The following is an 11,374-nucleotide window of genomic DNA, read 5'->3' on the forward strand; positions in this document are numbered from 1 at the left end:
ATTACCACTTCAATCTCCTTGTTTGTTATTGGTCTGTTCAGGTTTTCTATCTCTTCTTGGCTTAGTCTTGGTTGTTTGTATGTGTCTAGAAACTTATCTATATCTTCCAGATTTTCATATTTTTGTCATACAGTTGCTGATAATACTCTCTAATGATTATTTGAATTTCTGATGTATTGGTTGTAATGTCTCCCTTTTCATTTCTGATTTTTGTTATTTGGGTCTTCTCTCTTTTTTTGTTAACCTAGCTAATGGTTTGTCTATTTTATGTATCTTCTTGAAAAACCAACTTTTTGTTTTGTTAATCTTTTCTATTGTTTTTTGGGTCTCTATTTCATTTAGTTCTGCTCTGATCTTAATTATTTCTTTCTGTCTACTACAGTTAGGTTTGGATTGTTGTTGTTTTTCAAGTTCTTTGAGGCATAGTGTTAAGTCATTTATTTGAAATCTTTCTGTTCTTTCGATGCAAGCATTTATTGCAATAATTTTGCCTCTTAGTACTGCTTTTTCAGTATCCCACAGGTTTTTGTATAATGTACCTTTATTTTCATTAGTTTCTAGAAATGTTTTTAATTCCTGTTTAATTTCTTCTTGGACCCATAGGTCATTCAGGAGCCTATTATTTAGTTTCCATGTATTTGTATAGTTTCCAGATTTTTGCTTATTATTAATTTCCAGTTTTAGTCCATTGTGGTCTGAAAAGATACTTCAAATTATTTCAAGTTTTTAAAATTTGATGAGACTATATTTGTGACCTAATATGTTGTCTATCCTGGAGAATGTTCCATGAACTGATGAGAAGAAAGTATATTCTCTAGTTGCTGGGTGAAATGTTCTGTATATATCTGCCAGGTCCAGTTGGTCTAACATTGAGATTAAATCCTGTGCCTCTTTGTTGACTTGTTGCCCAGATGATACTGAGAGAGAGGTGTTCAGATCACCCACTATTAATGTATTAGGTCCTATTTCTTTCTTTAGGTCTAAGAGTATTTGCTTTATATGTCTGGGTGCTCCAGTATTGGGTACATATATATTTATGATTGTTATGTCTTCTAGCTGGATAGATCCTTTTATCATTATATAGTGGCCTTTTTTTTGTCTCTTTTTATGTTCTTTGGTTTAAAGTCTGTTTTGTCTGATATAAGAATAGCTACTCCTGCTTGTTTTTGGTTCCCATTTGCATGGTATATCTTTTTCTATCCCTTCGCTTTTAGTCTGTATGTGTCTCTACAGGTGAGGTGGGTCTCTTGTAGATAGCATATACTTGGGTCTAACTTTTTAATCCAATCAGTCAGTCTGTGTCTTTTGAATGGGGAGTTATTCCATTCACATTTAGGGTAGTTATTGACAAATGTTGCTTAATTCCTGTCATTTAATTTCTTCTTGTTTAGATGGCTTAAATAGCTTTTGATCATTATTTCCCCTTTTATTTCTCTTCTTCAATGTTAGTTGGAAATTTAAGGTGGGATGATTTAGCTTCTCTGTCTTTCTTGCTGGCATTTTTGTTTTAATGGTGGGTTTTGCTCTTTCTTGTGTATTTGTGATAGTGGTCACCGTTATTCAGATTTCAGATGAATGACTCCCTTGAGAATTTCTTGTAGGGCTAATCGTGATCATGTGGTGGTGAACTCCCATAACTTTTGTTTGTCTGGGAAATAATACACTATTTCTCCCTCATTTCTGAAGGAGAGTCTTGCTGGGTAAAGAATTCTTGTCTGGCAATTTTTTTCTTTCAGTATTTTGAATATATCATTCCACTTTCTTGTGCCATGTAGGTTTTCAGTTGAGAAGTCTGCTGTTAGTCTGATGGAGTCCCTCTGTAAATGACCTGATACTTTTTTCTTGCTGCTTTCAGAATTCTCTCTCTGTCTTTGAGCTTTGCAAATTTAACTATAATATGTCTTTGGGAGGATCTTTTTGGATTGAATCTGTTTGGGGAACTTTGAGCTTCTTGGATCTGAAGGTCTGTATCTCACCCTACACCTGGGAAGTTTTCTGTTACTATTTCCTTGTATAGGTTTTCAATACCTTTTCCTTTCTCCTCCCCTTCTGGAATACCCACTATTCAGATGTTAGAGTGCTTGAGGTTGTCTGCTATCTCTCTTAGATTTTCCTCATTATTTTTAATTCTTCTTTCCTTTTTTTTTGTCTGCCTGAGTTATTTCAAACAGACCATCTTCAAGATCTGAAATTATTCTTTTGCTTTCTCTACCCTGCTTCTCAAGCTCTCAGTTGTGTGTTTTTTTTTTTTTTTAATAGATGACCAGTAAGGGAATCTTAACCCTTGATTTGGTGTTGTCAGCACCACGCTCACCCAATGAGCTAACCGGCCCAATGAGCTAACCGGCCACCCCTATATGGGATCCAAACCCGTGGCCTTGGTGTTATCAGCACCACACTCTCCTGAGTGAGCCACGGGCCAGCCCTCAGTTGTGTTTTTTATTTCATGAGCGAATCTCATTTTTAGAAGTTCTGCTGCACTCTTTTTTAAGGTATTAATGTCTTTCTAGATTTCCTACTTCATATTCTGTATGTATTTTTTTGTTTCATTGTGTTCTCTATTTGAGGCTTTCTTTATTTCTTCAAGTTTTGTTAAGATCATTGCTTGGAATTCTTTTTCAGACAGTTCAAGGACTCCCTGTTCCATGGAGTCTGACATTAAAGCATTACTGTATTCTTTTGGTGGTGTCATTTCTTCCTGTTTATTTGTAGTTCTGGTATTTTTTTGTTGATGTTTGGTCATTTGTAGAGGGTTTGCTTCTTTTCTTAAGCTGAGGTTGGCTGTGGAGTGGCCCTGGCTTGACAGTAAGTGTGGTGGTGGTTATGTTAAACCACCTTGGGTCCTGTTCCAGAATCTGTGGTCATAGAATGTGCCCCTTGGGGGGTTGGTCCATGGGAGCTGGTGCTCCTCTCCGGGTCCAAGGAGGGGCGAGAGGTCACCGGCACCACACGAGTCTGCTGGGCTCACCTGGAAGGGTTGGGCAGTGGGGGCTGTTGCTTCCCTCCAAAGTCTTTATATTTAAAGTGGGTTTCTTGTAGACAAAATATGGGATCTTGCCTTTTAATTCACTCTGATAATTTCTGGCTTTTAATTGGTGCATTTAGACCATTGTCATTAAACATATAGTTGAATTAATATAATATTTTTTACTGTTTTCTATTCATTGCCTTTGTTATTTGTTTCTATTTTTGTCTTCTACTCTTTTTTGCCTTTTGTCCTTTTAATCAAACATTTATATAATTCAAATTTCTCTCCTTTCTTGACATGTCAATTATACTTCTATCTTTACATTTTTTAGTGGCTGCCGTTAGTTTGCAATATACATATAAAACTAACCCAAGTCCAGTTTCAAATAATGCTATACTACTTCAGTGGGTAGTGCAAGTATCTTATAATAACAAAGTATTTGTAGTTTCTAATTCCCATCCCTATTATTGCTGTTGTTTATTTCATCTATACATAAGCATGCATACATACAGAGGGCCCTCTGTATCTGTGGGTTCCACATCTGTGGATTCAACCAACTGTGTATAGTAAATATTCAAAAAAATAAAAATACAACAATAAAAATAATGCAAATAAAAAACAATACATATTCCAACTATTTACACAGCATTTATATTGTATTAGGTATTATAAGTAATCTAGAGATGATTTAAAGTATATGGGAAGAAGTGTGTAGGCTATATGCAAATTCTACACCATTTTATATAAGGAATTTGGGCATCTGCAGATTTTGTTATCTATGGGGGATCCTGAAAACAATCCTCCACAGCCACTGAGGGACGAGGGTATACAAACATGTCTATATACATACATGTATATGCATGTACACATATATAATCAAACATATTGTTATTATAATTTTAAGTGAACTGTTATTACTGATAATTAAGATTGCAAAAAATAAAGCTTTTTATTTTACCTCCACTTATTCCTCCTTTGATGCTCTTTCTTTCTTGATGTAGGTCTAAGTTTCTGTCCTATATCGTTTTATTTCTTTATGGAAAACTTCTTTTCACATTTGTTGTAAGGTAGGCCTACTGGCACGAAATTCCCACAGTGTTTGTTTGCCTGAGTAAGTCTTTATTTTTCCCTAACTTTTAAGGGATACATAGCCTGGATATTGTAAATAATCTCACAAAATACAGAATTTTAGGTTGGTGCTTTTTTTCTCTCAACGCTTTAAATATTTCACTTTCCTCTCTTCTTGCTTGCATGATTTCTGAGAAGTCAGTTGTAATTATTTGATCCTCTATAGGTAAGGTGTTTTGTTTTTCTTCTGGTTTATTTCAAGATGTTTTCTTTATCTTTGATTTTCTGAAGTTTGAATATGATATGCCTTGACGTAGTTTTTTTGCATTTATTTTGTTTGCGTTTTTTGAGATTCCTGTATCCGTGATTTAGTGTGTAACAATAATTTGGGGAAAATATCAGTTATTATTCTTTTGAATATTTTCTTCCTTTTTCTCTTTCTTCTCCTTGTATTTGTATTTGTCCCACAGTTCTTTGATATTCTGGGTTTTTTTTTCAGTCTTTTATTTTTTTAAAGATGACCAGTAAGGAGATCTTAACCCTTGACAAGGCATTGTCAGCACCACGCTCTCCCAAGTGAGCCACAGGCCGACCCTTCAGTCTTTTTTACTTTTTGCTTTTCAGTTTTGGAAGTTTTTATTGACATATTATCAAACTCAGAGTTTCTTTCCTTAGCCATGTCCAGTGTTCTAATGAGCTCATCAAAGGCATTCTTCATTTGTGTTAAAATGCATTCCTTTTTAAATTATTTCTTAGAATTTCCATCTCTCTGCATATGCTGTCCATCTGTCGTTGCATATTGTCTACTTTTTCCTTTAGAACCCTTAACATATTAATCACAGTTGTTTTAAACTTCTAGTCTGATAATTTCAGCATCCCTGACATATCTGAGTGTGGTTGTGATGCTTGCTCTGTCCCTTCAAACTGATTTTTCTTTTTTTTTTTGCTTTTTATTACATATAATAATTTTTTGTTGCAAGTTAGACATGATGTTCTGGGTAAAAGGAACTTCAGTATGTAGGCTTTTAGTGTGTCATGGTAAGGTGTGTGTGAGGAGAAGAATTCTACAGTCCTCTGATTAGGTCTCAGTGTTTTAGTTGAGTCTGTGATCCTGGGCTGTGAACTTCACCAGTGCTTCTTACTTTCCCTCCCTTAGATGGGACAGAATGGCTCGAGGGGACTGGAGCTGGGTATTTCACTTCCTGCTTGTGGAAGGCTAGAGTGAGCTGGAGTTTCCCCAGGTAATTTAGACTCTGATAAAACCCCAATCGCTTAGGCTCTGCTAAAATAGTTTTTCTTGTTGTTAGAATGGTGTGATGATTTCTAAGCTCCTTAGATGCTGGATTGGATACCAAAACTCTTGTTTGTTTTTTGGTCAAGAAAATTGTCTATTTTGGTGAATTTTCCATATGCACCTAAAAAGAATATGTATGCTGCTGTTGTTGGGTAGAGTGAATGTCAATTATATATAGTTGCTTGATAGCGGTATGTTTTATTATTTTTTTATTGATTATTTCCCTTGAGACTTACTATTTGACACATAGATTATTTGGAAATGTATCTGGGAGATAGGTCTTTTCTCTCCAACCCAAAATGGCTTTTTATCAGAGTCAACTCAATTCAATCCAATTAATATATATTGTTCATGGCATCTTTTATAAATGAAAATGAATATAAATCTCTGAGCTAACTGAAAACAATGTATAATTAGATGCACATGTACATATGAGTATATATTATAAACAAATATATGTATTTAATACAAATTAAGTAAAGTGGGTATTATTGATAAAGGCTTCCAGGGCCGGCCCGTGGCTCACTCAGTAGAGTGCGGTGCTGATAACACCAAGGCCACGGGTTCGGATCCTATATAGGGATGGCCGGTTTGCTCACTGGGTGAGCCTGGTGCTGACAACACCAAGCCAAGGGTTGAGATCCCCTTACCGGTCATCTTTAAAAAAAATAAAAAATAAAAAATAAAGGCTTCTTCCATTATAAGATGGTCTTTGCCCTAACTTCTTTAACTTTTAATGCCCCTAAAAGATATGCTCTTAGAAATTTCCCTTTCCTTCTCTTTTTCCTATTGAATTTTCACCTTCTCTATCTGCACTTGTGAAATTCCTACATATGCTTTTAAAACTATATATATATAAAGGATGCTTCTTCCATGAAGACTTCCCTGGTCATGTGATTAGAATTGAACTCATTCTCCTCTGGATCTCTTAGTCTTTTAACTATTATTGTTCTCATCACATTCTGTATTAAATAGAGGCTTATGAGTATATCTGTCTCTCACTAGTGTGTAAACTCTTTAAGAACATGTCTTTTTCTACGTATAACTTTCATAAGGTTGAGAAATATGTTAGGTCTTGTTTTTTAATCACTTTTGTAAACAATAACTAGTTTACAAGAGTGACATTGTTTTACATTTTTGCAAATCTCTTCAGTATCTAACTTAATAGAAGATAACTGTATTCTCATATCTTTTTTTGACAACACATTATTTTGTGATTTTATTTTGGTTGTAATATACGAAAAAGTCTGGCCTCACATGGGTATGTGGCTGTAAAAGGGAGGATAAGTGTGCATATTCTTCTTTGATACAGCATTAAAATTAGACAAGTAGTAGCTTCTTAAAAGATAGCTGCAATGAAGATTTTCAAAACATATCAAAGAACTTTTCCTACTCTATTACATAAATCCAATGGTTCTTCTTATACTTGAATGGATCTTTTACCCATTCCTGGTTTTGTAACATCATGAATTGTTTGGTTATTTTAGAAGTATTGGTTCACTGTTCACATATTTCATAATGTAATATTAATTTTTTTAGTAATTATGATACATTTTATTTATCTATTTTTGTTTTATCATTACACAATGTAAACATTTTTGGTAATATTTAGGAAAAAACACATTCATTACTATCATTGCCAATTTTGTCATAAAAGTTATTAGGAATCTGTCAAACTCACAGTAACAAATACAAGTTTTCCAAAGTACTAATTGTCACTTGAAGGCTGTCAGTTGTCTCCCTTGAAGTGACAGGCCCATTTTATTCATTTTAGATAGAATATTAAGAAAAATTATAGTTTTTCTGTTAGTCGTTCTTTTGAGTAAAAATGGTGCTCCACGACATAAGCAGCTGGTTCAGTTTGCAACTCAATCACACAAGTGCTTTTCCTGGAGACAACGCTAAACAGCAGACGGATTTTATGCATACTTCTTATTTTGTCACATAGAATATTAAAAGACAAAGGTGCTGAGATTTAATAAATTAAATATTTTTAGAACAGAACAAAATGCTTTTGTTTTGATATGCACTCACATTTCTGCATTTAGTGGTCCTGAGTAGAAAGGTGGAAGTCAAGTCTGCTAGTTTCAGGGATCTGACATGCATACTGAGTTCTTTCTTAATCTCTGCCAAGGATTATGAGAAGCAGCAGCACCAAAATCAAAGTATGCACCAAATTCAAGGTTATTTTTGTTCCACTTGTCAAATTCTAAACTAGATCCAAATGGATTGTAAGAATGGGTAAATCAGAGTCCTTTTTGTTTAAAACCCATTTAATTTTTCAAAGCAAAAGCAATTACAAGGAAAAGAAAATTCATTCGGAGAAATCAAGTGTGCTTACAAGAGACTTAATGTGGCCTTTCTCCAAGTTTAAACACCAAGGACTTTGAGAGCTGGCAGGTCTGAGTAGCTATACTATTTTTTCTTTTCACCGTATTAAAACCTGAGCTGAAAAAAACTCACGTCAGCCAATGATGACAGCAGAGAGTGGAAGGTCTGAGGACTCATTATTCATTTCTCAGGCCAGTGGAGAATAAATAAATTTGGCTCCAAAACAAAATGAGAGAGATCAGAGACTTTTTCCAAACTTACCTGATGGCTTCTGGCCAAAGCAAGGAAGTGTCATGGAAAGTGTTGGGTGGTTACAATGCAGGAAGGGAGTTTAAGAGGAAGAAGGAAAAAGTAGCATTAATATAATGGCAGGGTAAGAGAAGATATGGGGGAAGTCCTGAATTCCTCACCAAAGGCCAATTTCAGAAGGGAACAGAGAGGGTTACAATCTATAATTTGGCCAAGGGTAGTAGTAGAGGAAAGTGGGAAAAGGACAGTGGCTTGGAAGGGGGGTGTCATATGAAGCACCCCCACACACTTAGCATTAATCCCACAGGGCTGCTGCAGGGAAGAAGGGAGGAAGACAAGAAGAGTGGAAGGAGGCAGAAGAGACCCCAGGCCATGTAATCCCAGGCAAGTTTATTGTGTGATGTATGTTTTCACAGTTGAGTTAGATGTATCCTACCACTTACGATGGGATTCAATTTAAATATACTTTTTTAATTCCAGAATTTCAATGCTTATATGAGGGTACTTCAGAAAGTTCATGGAAAGATTCATATTCTCTTTTAATTCTATTTTTCCATGATCTTTTTGAAGTACCTTCGTACTTGACAGAATGACTCATTACAGCACAGCTTATATATTTCAAATGGACAAAAAATTAGTACCATTAGTACTATCTACAGTATCTTAAGTTTAATTGCCTTTGAATGAGAGTGTCCTCCCAGTACTTTGAGGTTCACAAGACATATCTAAAAAATTACTATGTGTAAAATTAAGACTGTTTAAATTGAATTGTGGGGTGGGGGTGAGGGCTGTGGTTTTTCTTTTTGATGAAGTGCTGTAACACTATCCTTAAGGTGGCTGAGGGAGTTACATATTTTCTTTAGGTATCATTAAGCACTGAGGCTCTTGCAGAGCAACACTGATGCTATATCCATTTTGCCATTTACACGTACTGTATGGGTCTTGGGTTCACCAATCCATTAGAACTATTAACTCCATCCATATTATTTTTTGTTACTAATCTTACAAAGGGGGTACTTCTGCATATTTAAATTCACATTCTGAGGCACACTGCTAGCACCTTGGAGCCCTGGGCCTGGGTCATCAAGCTGGGGACTGGTCCCCCCCGCCCACAACCAGGCACACTGCCAGCACCAAAGAGCATGCCAAAAACATCACCTCCATGTGGTGGCCCACTACAGCCACCACAGTGACCATGGCTGCTGTAAAAGTAGCTAGACGTCACAACCACCACACAGATGGTCTGCTAGCCACTGGAGTGCATTGACACAAGGAGAGTCACCAGCAGAGACCAAAGAAAAGAATAGGATGTTTCTCTCCACAAAGTCCATTCCAGAGGGACAGAAGAAGCATCTTCTATATGATAATATGGGGACCTGAACACACCTTTCAGCATTGGACAGATCATCTAGGCAACAGATCAACAGAGCAACCATTACTCTTTCAGAAGGAGGGAAGAAATCTAGGGTTATCAGTGGTGGTGGTGGGGGGAGGGGGACAGGGAGAGATTGGACAAAGGGCATAAAGAATAAGTACAATTCGTGACAATATACATACTAGTAATATTGATTTGATCACCATATGTCAACATTGAATTCCAAAAATATGTATAATCAATTATGATTCAATAAAAAAAAGGAAAAACAAATTCACATCCTGTTTTAAGGTTGTATATTCAGTTTTCATAAATTGTTCTTAGAGGCCCAATTATCATCCCTGTCCATCTTTTATCATGGTCTTCATCATTTTCCAGGCCCCAGTCAGCTGTGCCATCTCCCACTCTTTTATGGCCTTCTTCAAGTTCTTCCAAAAGTCTGAAATCACAAGGGACTTTTACTCCTCTGCAGTGAAATTGCCTGGGTTCAAGTTAACCTCTATCAGTCAATTTGCTGTGTGACTTCAGGAGATTGCAACTCTCCTGGCCTCAGTTTTCCCATATGAAAAGGTTATAATAGTATCAACTTCATAGAGTTGCTGTGAAGATAAAATACTTTGATAAGTATTGGCAAAGGGAGGATTAGAGGCCACTAGAAGAACTGATACTTACCAAGCCTTTATATGCAGCTTTTAGTCCTCATGACTACTCATTGTGGCATCTCCGAGGAATATCCCCACTTTGGAGATTAGAAAACTGAGACTTGAAGCTAATTGGTGAATGAATGAGTATTAAAGCACAAGGCTCCTATCCGTGATGCTCATAAATGTCTACTTGCACAGGTTCTTTAGTTGTCTGAGAGATTTCTTGAAAGCAAAATTGACAATCAAGCAAATTGCTTTTCAGTGAGTCCTACAAGCTTGTCTTTCAAATTTAAAAAAATGTTTCTACTTTGTCAAGGTTATTATTAAGTGTGACTGGATTTTTGTTTACTGCAAATGTGTGAAAGTGAAGAACACAATGACTAATAATAGTGTAATTTGGAACCACTGCCATGATTTATGCTAAGGTGCCAGCAGTTTAACCATCACTGCTTTTGTATCATGAATGAAAATGTCAATACACTGAAAAGGGCAAATATCATCTTAGTATTATCGTAAAAATAACTTTGACACCATGAACTCCCTGTATATGTCTCAAGTACCTCCAAAGGTTCACAGGCCACACACTTCAGGAACCATTGGCTGACTGAGCAGCCACCTAAAGTCATGCATTTCTACTATATTCCACAAGATGGTGCTATTATAATGCACATTAGAAATTAAATGTTGGGTTAAATTGATTTTAAAAAATTGGTCAGTTTCAGAAACCAATATGGTAAAATGTTCTTCCTTCCTTCCTTCCTTCCTTCCTTCCTTCCTTCCTTCCTTCCTTCCTTCCTTTTCTTTTCTTTTTCTTTTACTTTTTCAAGAAAATTTCCTTGGTGAGCTCTTGGAGCACCAGATCCATTTCCTTATCTGAGCCCTCACTTCCAGTATGGAAACTTGCTTCCTGAATACAGATTTTCTTTCCACAGAAACCTCATACTAATTTGGAGGGTAACATTTTGCAATCGTGGAAGCCAAAAGGCTCTTGAAACTTTATCATTCAGTACTGTTTCATTAAGCGAATTTCACCTCCCCAAAAATGTTTCAACTTTTTTTTTTTGTTTTTGCAAACTACGCACTCTGGAACTCTATGCAGCTCTCTTGGAGATGAGATCCTTCAGTTTTGTGGTACTTAACCCTTATATCTGGGGGGAGGGACACAAAATCTTTTGTGAATTTGATGAAAACTGTGGACTCTCTTCCCAGAAAAATGTACATACATATACACAAAATTTTGCATATAATTCCATGTGGCTCAGATATACCCTTAAGCCATGACTTGGGTTAAGAACTTCTGTTTTAGTGGAAGAAATTATTGTCAAGCCCCATCTATCCCTTTCAGCTTAGGTAAAACAGCAGATCATATTAGAAAAAAGAGATCTATAAGTGAAACAAGTCAGGCACAGAAAGAGAAATACCACATGTTCTCACTTATTGGTGGG

General features: G+C 36.0%; 1 pseudogene; it reads right to left on the reverse strand.

The window, feature by feature from the left end:
* Positions 1-8,579: 8,579 nt before the first annotated feature.
* On the reverse strand, positions 8,580-9,828 carry LOC103610634 (annotated as a pseudogene).
* Between the last annotated feature and the right edge of the window lie 1,546 nt (positions 9,829-11,374).

This window comes from Galeopterus variegatus, unplaced genomic scaffold (assembly GCF_000696425.1).
Source record: "Galeopterus variegatus unplaced genomic scaffold, G_variegatus-3.0.2 Scaffold11443, whole genome shotgun sequence".
NCBI lineage: Eukaryota > Metazoa > Chordata > Mammalia > Dermoptera > Cynocephalidae > Galeopterus > Galeopterus variegatus.